At 38.4% G+C, this 10,735-nt stretch overlaps 1 protein-coding gene across 4 annotated transcripts in view; it reads right to left on the bottom strand.

Moving 5' to 3' along the window:
- Nucleotides 1–10,735, bottom strand: part of ARHGAP6 (Rho GTPase activating protein 6) — a 323,769-nt gene that overhangs the window by 119,077 nt on the left and 193,957 nt on the right. Inside the window, exon 1 of one of the 4 annotated variants that reach the window (XM_027638983.1) lies at nt 2,310–2,408. The exons of the other annotated variants lie outside the window; for them this stretch is intronic. The gene's annotated coding sequence lies outside the window, so the exon portion shown is untranslated. Of the gene's footprint in view, nt 1–2,309; nt 2,409–10,735 lie in introns of those variants that run through there. 4 annotated transcript variants of the gene reach the window in all.

Genomic DNA, 10,735 nt, shown 5'->3' with positions numbered 1-10,735 from the left:
TTAGAGCTACACTGCACCATCAGGCACAAAAATCACAAAGTATTTCAAAACACTATTAGAGAAGTTGCCCATTCAACAAATCATAGTTAACGAAAGTGGTGAATGCCACAAAGGCTCCTCATGCCCATACAGCATGACACGGGAAATAATAGCCGGGATGAAGAGAGACCTGGCTCTGAGCTTTGTGAGGAACTGCAAAACTAGATCTGCTATTCCATCTTCCTTTTATAATTTCTTTTGCAATGTTCCTTGTATAATATCTAGAATTATGTGAATTCAGATGATACATGGATTTGAAAAGGTAAACTTTAAAAACAAAGGTGTCTGTGCACAAGCACAAACTGCCTGGGGAAATGGGAATTCAGAGAAGGCAATGTACCAAATCATTTTTCTGATCCCTTTTCAGCACAATAAAAACATAATGTTCTACTCAGGGTATTTAAGAAAGTGCCTGTCACAGTAGTTAGGTGTTACAGTCAGAGTTTGTGATCAAAGAGGTGTATTTTTCCATGTACCACTCAGAATGGATGCAGGAATGCACTGTGGAGATCTTGAGCTTGCAATGCCACTAGGGAACAGTCAAGTGGACGACCTTCAGCAGGCTGCATAGGCAGACTTGTAAAATCAAAGTGATGGATAAGTGCACATGCCCAATGGTATTCATGCTTAGTATTTTGTGTGCATTTTACAGCAGCCAGGAGCTTGACCTGAGCATCTTCTGTAGGCATTAATAGATTTTCAATGAAGAATGAATTATGAAAATCAACAAGGTAAAGCAATTTGTGAAAAAGCTATAGATTTCTTCAGAAAAGAAAAAAATACTACAGAGAATACTGAAAACAAACATTAGAACTAATGAAGAGGTTATAAAATCTTTTCATTTTATACCTTCATAAAGATCTGTTTTCTCTCGCAGTGTTCAGATCAGCATTGCACCACCAAAGCACTTATCCTTTCTACTCTTAGCCTAGGGCAGAAATAAGCCTTTTCAGTCACTCAGAGCATGACATTACACTTCCAGAAAGCAAACAGAGCTCCAAGAGCTGTGAGGAACAGAGGTGAGAAGGGAAAATGTCAATCTCTGATACAATAAATAACTCAAATATTTTTATAAAGTCACTTTCTAAAGTGTTGGCAGTCTGCATTAGACAAATTTTTTTTCCCCCAGGGGTTAATTTTTTTTTTCCAACCTGCTAGTAATACAAATTGAATGTAATTTTCCCTCTGTAATAGAATGAATTAGACATGTATATCTAACAATAATGTGAACCCAAACTAGCAGCACAGTTACTAATGTCACGATAATTGGTATTGATACTCACTGTAGCCAAATGCTTCCTGCTGAGTCGCATTTGAAATACCAGTTCAAAAGGTAGCAGACAGAAGATAGAAGACTATATTCCTAGAGGTCACCAAATAGTTGGTAATGTTATTTGTAGTGAAGGTCACTACCATAATGAGAAGAATTACACAATGCAGTTGCCTACAGTTGCAGTAGTCAGCCTCAAATGATCTTGCTCTGTCCAACCTTACAGCTGCAGCTTAACAAAATATAGACACAGTAGCTAAAAACCACAAGACACTAGCTCAAGAGGTCTGTACTAAATGTCATAAGTGACATTGGATAGACTTCAAATTCTAGGTGAAGCATATTCATTTAAATATAAGACCATATTTTAGCATTATTTATAGGTCTAAAATTACACAGAGATCTACCAGGGCTTTCTAAACCAGAAGCAAGTCAGTTGCCTAAGCCCTGTTGCATTCAGCAGCTGTTAACTCAGCAGTTTGTTTAAATACTGTAAAACGCCACAGAAGACTTCCCCTACATGTATGTGTGCTTAGGCATTTCCAAGCATCTGGCCAATAGGTACATGTGAAGTGAAGCCCTTTAAACTTCCCCATTATGTAAGCCATGCTGCCCCATTTGATTATTTTGGGATGACTATCATAATCAAACTGTGTATTGTATTCTTTATGCAGAGGCACACATACACAAACAGATAAAAACCAGTTTTTAGAATCACAGGGAAAGTTCTGTAGACATGCCTACATTATTTCACAGTCAGCTACAGTGAGCTTTTGAGCTAACCTATGTAAACGAAGCACTATATTCTCCCCAGCTTACTCCTGGCAGGCATAAACAGGTCTCCAGAGCTCCACCAATTCCTATGATGTACCCCTTCCTGCACCTTCAGAATTACTTCCTTCCCAAATCCTTCTTCTAGACTAGCCTTCCCAGCTAAATTCTGAATTTAAATAAGCAGTTAAGAATAGCTGGTTTCTCAAGTGCATAACAATCTACTTACCCTTTTATCCCAATCTCAGCTGTCCTACGTGGTTTGCAGACACCTGTGCAGCAAATGCCAAGGGACTGGCTATCTCCTCACTTCCTTTAACACAGTTTACCTCTGAAAACATGAAAAATTACCTCTTTTCTGTCTTCAACAGCACTTTTAAAGTGGTGGTGGGAGGAGTAGAAAGACTCCCTATCTTACAGTGTAAGAAAAAGCTAAAATTCCCATCAGAAGTGACTCACCAACATTAATCATATATACACCAGATTGAAAGGCACTCAGAACATGAAGCTTGAATCCCATCCTCAGTTAAGCAAATGAGAAGCAAATTGCTCAGTACTATCACATTATTTCAACTGCTGTATCTGTACAATTTTGCACAATGAAGCTGATTAATATAAATTTATTGTTTCTAGCACTGAATTCCTACAGAAAACTGCTGCTGAATCTTTTGGAAGAACAAACAGCTGAGTAGCATGCAACTTCCTTTATCTTGAAATAAAAAAGTGTCAATGTAAAATATTTTCTTATGTAAGACATTCACATCACTTACCACCTGGTTTATGCATTACAATGAATATCATTATTGCTTAACCAAGCAGATGCACATCAAAGTCTTCAGTAACCAAATTACACTGCAGCTTGAGATGTTGCATCTTCTGTTTACTTCTCTTGGAAAGTATTCTGAGTTTTTATTCAATAATATCAAATCCAAGTACAAAAATCCACAGAGTACTGTTTAGACTCAAGATTACAGTTTAATGTTGGGAGTGAGGGAGGATGAAAAAAAAAGAGAAAAACAGTACGAAAAAGTCCTACTGTCTCCAAAGTGAAGCTTGAGAATGAGAGGATGTATTTTCTTATTTAAAAAAAGACAACAAAGTCACATTTGGAAATACACACATGCCACGGAGTCTACAAAGCAGGGAATTTTCCCATTCATACTGTGTACTCAATACTGCTCTATGTTCTTCGTAAACTGGACTCAGGCTTTTTGCCTTTCTAGTGTTTTTAATTCTGCCTAATACTATTATCCAGTCCTCACAGCACTATACCCAGAATTGTATGTGAAGAATATTTTATTAACCATAAAAAACAACAGTAGAATTATAAAAAGTGAACTACACTCCTTCTATTTTTCAGGGAAGTTGTCTAATGCCCAGGAACCAGATTACAATCTGACACCATCTTGTAAATTCAGGATAAATCAAGTGCTGCTTTAACAATACTTTGGCATAAAAGAAATCAAGACCTCACTGCAATAAAGTGCTTGAGTTACTGCCAAGTTAGTAATTTCTATTGGCATTTAATTATAGTGCATTTCCTGAAGCTAAGGCACAACTTTACCATAAGCAGGGCTACTCTGAGCAAGAGACCGTTCTGTTCAAATCAACACTCATCTGACAAATAGGTTTAATATGTAGCAATGTGTGACATAGAAAACCAGGTAAGGCTGTAAATTTAGCTCCTCACTGAATGTTAGAGAATATTCAAGCCAGAAATTATAATTATCAATATAAATAATAACAATACTTAAGTACATCCTACTTATGTTTGCAAATGTAAGCGCGAAACAGTCAGATTTCCTTCTGGGTAGAGGTATTTAAAAGAGTCCTGGTCAAAAATTGGGTTCTGATATACCTTACACACTTATACACCTCTAGAGAAAATGTCTGCATAACATTCTAATTTTTGGTGACTAGGCTTTCTCACAGTATTTTTAACAGTCTTTTTTTAACATATTCAAAAAGAAGCATTCTACAGAAAGGCCTAGAGACATCCTGAGCTGCAAATATCCCCGAAGAATATGTTCACCAGAATATGCCCTCCAGGTAATGTTTTTATGTAATAAATAACAAGAAAGTCTTTTAATAAAGTGATTTAAAATTGCTACTGATGGTCCCAATGCCATCAGTATTGTAGTCTGGGGTACAAAAGAGTGCAAGACCTCGAAAAGTCATATTAATAATGTAGAAAAGTTCAGTCTAAGGACTAACACATTGGTTGCTACACAAGATCCTACACAGAGAAAAATCAAAATAAGGTAAGCCTTTGTTTCTTGATAGATTTTGAGAGCACAAAGAATGACTGCTTGATTTTACTTTGAAAATGAACATCTCTACTCTCACAAAAAAGGGCAGTGTTAGAAATCAAGTGGGAATAATACCTCACATCGTTTGAGACTTGTGACTAGTAAGAACAAAATCTACCATGATTAAGTTTACAATGTTCACAATGACATACACAGCATAATGAATCCAAAGCAGCAGAGGGGACCAATCCATATCCCTGTGAAGTATCCAGCTCTCAATAATCACTCCAATTTACATGTGAGATGATCAAAATGAAAGGTTTGTGTTAGATGCTTAACAGAGACTGTACATAGGCATTTAAATTCAGGCCAGGAAAATTGCCCAGGCTTCTACAACCCTTCTGGCATGGTCAATGAAATGTCAGTTTACAATCAATCCTCCATACCTCAGCCCTGCCACACTGCCCTAAGGTCCACACAGCAGTGATTGAACAGACAGGAAGTTCAGGAGGTGGTCTTCCAGAGGTACATATAAAAGGCAATGTGTTTACAGGAACAAGTGATGACCACAGCTTTCATTCCAAGACATGGAACTAGGTTCTTCTGTAAAAGAAAAGCTTCATGGCCAGAATACTAAGTAGATGTGGGAATATATTTTTGGGAAAAAAAAAACCAAAACAAAACAAAACTAAGAAAAGAGCGAAGGAAAAAAAACCCAAAACCCTCAAACCAAAGCCAAAAAACAGCCGTCACCACCATCACTATTAAAAAAAAACAAACAAAGAAACAACAAACCAAAAACCAAAGCAAAGACATAATCAACTAGTGCAAACATAAGACAAACAAAGGAATTCCTGGTTTTAGGCTATTCTCTAACCTAGTGGCTTGTAGCTTTCCAGAAACTGGAGTCTGAACCTCCTGCCAGGCCACACTGGAGAACAGTGAACTCGTCTTCTGGGTCCTGTGCAGCCCTGTCTGGCATCACAGCAGGTCTATGATACAGCACCTGCTTCTTCTTTCCATTGCATAGTGAGCTCAGGCACGCACTCAAGGATGTAGTTTCCCCTCCAGAAAAAGCCAAGCATTTCAAAGGTCTGTTACAACTTTGCAGTTTGACACTTCCCTCCCTATTTTAATTTAGTCCCAAGGAAATTGTTTAAGATCAGCTTCGTAGAAGCAGGAATAGAAGTCCAGCACCAGTCTCAGATGTGCGCCACACCCTGATGCTGACTGCCCAAGTATGAGTGCATCGTTCAAGATCCAGGGCTTAATCCTTTCTCTTCTCCAGATGCTTCACAGCAACTGTTGTCACTCAGGCTGGAACACAGTGTGAAGAGTGCTACATTTCAAGTACATTTCTGCACTCTTATGACTCTTGACTCCTCTTTCTTGTCTGTTTAGAAACATACTGGGGTAACATACACCATTAAATAAAACTAATGTCTTTGAAGAAGGCCTCAGGAAGATGTTCAGAAAGTCTCTTGCAGTTTATGATTCAATCTGTCTCCTCTTGAGTTTGACCTGATGTGTTGGCCTGTTACAATCTGTGTGGTGCTTCAGATATTTTCAGTAAGTCTTAGTAAGACAAATTCCCGTCCCCCGATTTAGACTAAATTGGAGTTTTCATCCATGTTATCTGAAATTTTTTATTGATCAGAGAAGTAGTCCTAAATTGACAATGCACTGATATGGGTAAAATAGAAAGGGGCTACTCTGAATATGGACAGTCAGAAATCGCAAGGTTATGTAAAAAGAGAACTCACATGAAATTTGAGTCTCAGAGTCAAGGGAGAGATTTTATCTTTTACACTTATAATTAATTTCTAGCCTTGTTAAGCACACAAAAATATATGCTTGTCTTTCTTTCTACCTAAGCGTACAAGAGTCTCAGAAAATTATACTGGTAAACAGGAACAATGACAAGTCTTGATTCTGGTATAAAGAGAAAGGAACAAAAGCAGGGTCATGAAAAATTGTAGAAGCAAGTATTGAATACCTGAACGGAATAATTCATGGGAAGTTAATGAGTACCCAATATGAGACCGAGCAGGAAAGCAACAGAGTCAGAGACCTTTGGAGGAAAAGCAGCAAATGTAAAAAAGGAGAACACAGAACGAAATAGCGTGTTGACAACAGGCAAATAAAAATTCAGATTATTAGAAAATTAGGAGAACTGAAATGAGCAATGAGATGCAGGAAGGTAGGAAAGAAAAAGAAAAAGGCCAAAATAGTAATTAATAATTTCAAAAAATAATACACTATTGAAAAAGAATAACAACGTGATATACAAATCTTGGCAGCTTGTCAAATTTTAATTAACTTTTCAATTACTAATTAGGTCTTCTCATTGATTCAATGAGAAGACAAACTTTCAAGAGTTTTAATGTTGTCTTTTTTGTCAACCTCTATGATCTGCTCATCACAGTGACAACTAGAATCCTGTCAAAGAGCAGAATAGGAGATTTGCTACAAGACAATCTCTGTCCCTTAATACTACAGAAACCCCGAGTAAACATCTATCCTAAATGAAGAACAAGGCAGAAATTTCAATTACATCAGTGGAATACGATTTTACATGTGTTTTTGACAAATAAGCCTTTCTGAGAAAGCAACCTGTCTTAAATGGAAATTAATTTTTTTTGTAGTTTTGATTGGAATAATTACTTAAGCATATGAGCATCAAAGAGAAGGCAGTTGATGACCATTACCAGGCACACACGATGCACAGGAGTGGTATCTGCACATGATCATACCAAGTGCATCTCCATTTCTTTTTAACTGCTATCAGACTGATTTTCTTTTAATAGAGTAAGAGAGAGAAAGACACTGCCTGGCCCAAAGCCAGCATTACCACTTCCAGGCCACCTTCTCTCCCCCCTCTGTAGGCATCAACACTGGAACATAGGGAGGGCATGAGGAAAGCCAGGAATTTCCCCTGAAGCCTTGAAAGAAATAGTAGTGCCTAGAGCAGGACAAAACTCTTACAGTTACTGCTGGAAACTAATGCTGGGCCCAAAGTGCAAAGAAAGGTACCTGGAACTTTGTTCCTGCTCCTTTAGGGATAGTACACAGACATGTTGTTATTTACAAGCTACAGAGAAAAATCCAGTTGCACTCCTTTGTTTTATGATGCCTTTCAACTTATATAAATTAAGGTGTACTACCCAGGGGAACATTAATTCATTTTTGTATTACTGCTTTTCCTAAAATACTTCAATAGGTATTCATTTCAGACTGAGCCTTAAGTCTTTTTGCACAAATTCAATGGGAATACTTGTGCAATACATGTCTTAGTGAAATTAACGTGCATTAAAAACTGCTCCACTGTCAGTCATGAATCTTGCATGAGACTCAATATATGTACACAGTAGTGTTTACTCTGGAGCAACCTGGGAAGGCATCTTTTATCTCTTCTTTGATTTTAATGAATCTGACATAAATAAAAAAGCTTTTTCAGAACAGCTGTTGTTATAGATTAGGTATAATTAATATGATGTTGAAAATGGAAACAATCTGAATTAAACTGATTCTGTACATCTAGGGAACTCTGATAAAGTAAAAACTCCTGTTCACAGTTTTGTGAGAACAGAAAGTTTTCTGTATATTGGAGATGCACACAAAGTGCACTAGAGAAAACAAAAAGATTAATTACTGTACTCTAAAATAAGCTAAGTCCAAAAAAGACATGCACTGACTTCTGTCCTCATGGTCACTAAAAGGCAAGGACAAATTTTACAGATTTTACAGAACAACACTGGGTTTGAATCGGGTCAGAGTATCTGAAATTTTGCTGGAAACGAGAGAAAAGTTCAAAGGCAAGCAAACTTCCATTTTTTGCAGCAGAGAAGGCAGCAGTGAGAAAATTAATCTTGTGCATTAATCTTAGCATTCCTCACAAGTGACTCAGGCCTGCAGAAGAAAACATTCCCACTATCTGGTTAGGAAACGTCATGTTTCCCACATGGAAGAGAGGAGAGGAGCTCAAGCAGTGCTGGTTTTACTACTTTCACCCTGATTAATTTGCTTGCAGACCCTTCTGCTGCTCAGAGTCCCAAACTGTTAAGGAAAATAGTTCCCATTTACCAACAAAAATTAAACTAGTCCTCATGTGTATAATAAGCTTGAGTCAGAGCATTTCTAAACAATTATTTAACTATTTATAATTTATTATAATAACCCTTGGTAAAAACATCTTAGAATGACAATCAGCAGCAAAATAGAAGATAGGCTAATAAACTCCATGGCAATATCTGTTTACACACTTAAGAGCTATAAAAACATTAAGTGGTGACATGCATAAAAAAGAGCCCATTGAGCAATGAAGAGTAAAAAACATCCTTGGAGAGCTGGAGAAGTCAGAGAGGTCAGAAAGCTACCTCCAGCACCTCAACCTCCACCGCTTCTTATGTCTGAGTCACCTCTCGTTTAGAAGTGAAATCCCAATTCTGTCAGAAGCACTGACCACACAGTTCTTATGCACCTCCGCAAAAGCCAGTGCAGTTATCAACTGGGAAAAAACTACATTTTTGCAAAATGGTTTGCAAAAAGGACAGTCAGTCCTGATATTTTGCTCTTAAACCCTCAAAGTTTGCAACAGAAACCAGAGCACCTGATATGGTTTGAAGCTGGCTCCCTGCCAAGTCTCCAAACCTTACCCCCCGAAGCCCCCCCCCCCCCCCCCCCCCCAAACCTCAGGGAGAAGAGGGAGAGAAAAAAAAACAACCAACTAAGAAAAACCCGAAATGAGAGAGAGACAGCTAAAGTGATATATATAAATATATTTACACTTATCTATACAATTTAAAATATATACAATTTTCACAAGGGAAGGGGAAGGGGAAAGGGGAAGGGAACAAAAGCAAAATAATATATATATATATATATATATCCCAAATCAGTAGCCCGAGATCTAGTAACTAAAGAGTTAGCAAAGGAAATATATCACCACTCTCCTTGGGACAACTGAGAGTTGCTCCGGGACGATCGCCGGCAACCTCCGTCTCCCAAGGTCAACAAGGCCTTACCAGGCCTCGCTCCCCAACACGGCAGACTCAACAGCAGGGAACCTGCACCTCCAAGCCGCCGGAAGGAAAGAGAGCGAAGGCCTCTCCTCCTTTCTTCTTATAATCTGGCTTACGTAAAAATCGTAGGGAATACTGGGTAAATCTGGACCCTTCCTTGGTTACAAACTGGTCACCAAGGAAGGCCTAACCCAAACCACCACAGCACCCCACTGGGAAGGGCAGTTACAACCGACCACTTCCAGAACCGCCTGCGTGTGGAGCGAGCAGCTCCTCAGACCGACCCCAAAGGAGCGGCAGATGCCTATGTCCCAACTTACACCCCTTCAGAGTGCTGAATGGCTACACTCAACACCTAGAAGAGGCCTGTATCATGCCAACTCTAGGCCTGTTCCCCCTCTGCAGGCCACGAGTGCCAGCATGGAAATTGCGACACACAGAAGAGTGAGCAGGAGGCCAGTTGCACCAGAGGTGGGTGCCCAGGGTGCCTGCCCCAGGATGCTCCACCTCACCCACGGTGAGGTGTTCCTCAGCATCACCACCTCTCACCCACATCCTGCAGGACTCAAGAGAGACTCCAGGTGGATTTGAAGATTGGATTGGCAGGACAAGCAGCTGAGCACTGAAACCTAATTTACTGTCTTGATAAAATATATGGGACAGCAAGATAGAAGACTCAAAAATACCTCCAATTGAAACAGGAAAAAACCACCAAATCTTAACCGCTTGCAAAACAAGAAGGAATCAATGTGAAACAATTAAACTATACAGAACACTTATACAGATTGCTATTTACGAATCTTAAAAGTATCTCCCATACATTTACCCAACTGTGTTTCTGATTTGTTTTGTATTTGTGTGACATGAAAGTTCAATTCAGAATGATTTTTCTCTATTTTTATTTACACATGGGAACCATTTACGATTCCAAAGCAATTTTTTACTGTGTCTCATAGAAAATTATCAGCTTGGACTGAATAGTTTTTCTGTACCAGGTTAGGTCTTTCAGTTATTGCTTTTTCACAATACAATATACTGAAAAAGGATTGAGACTGCTGAAAATAATTGTATTGGCAAGCAAGGAAGGCAAATTAGTAAGGGCAAATATTTCAAGTTTTTAAAGCCAAGTCCTCCTATTACAAATTCTATGTTCAACTCTCTTCCACTTTTCTTTATGAAATATTTTATTATATTCTACCAGACAGAAATGTTGTACAAGGACATAAAATATGCTTTAAATGTTTTCCCTCTCTCTCTGTATCTTGCATGTTTGGTCAGTTGTCCCACTTCACAGCTTAGCTGAAAATCTGTAATAAAAAATTTGAAGAAAAATACATTTGAAGAATGCCACAATAAAACATGGAAATCTTTGCTGTTTCGGTGAA

This window comes from Corapipo altera, unplaced genomic scaffold (assembly GCF_003945725.1).
Source record: "Corapipo altera isolate COAL_440 unplaced genomic scaffold, ASM394572v1 0, whole genome shotgun sequence".
Lineage (NCBI taxonomy): Eukaryota > Metazoa > Chordata > Aves > Passeriformes > Pipridae > Corapipo > Corapipo altera.
Note: the sequence above shows the minus strand (reverse complement) of the source record. Positions and strands in the feature narration are given on the sequence as shown.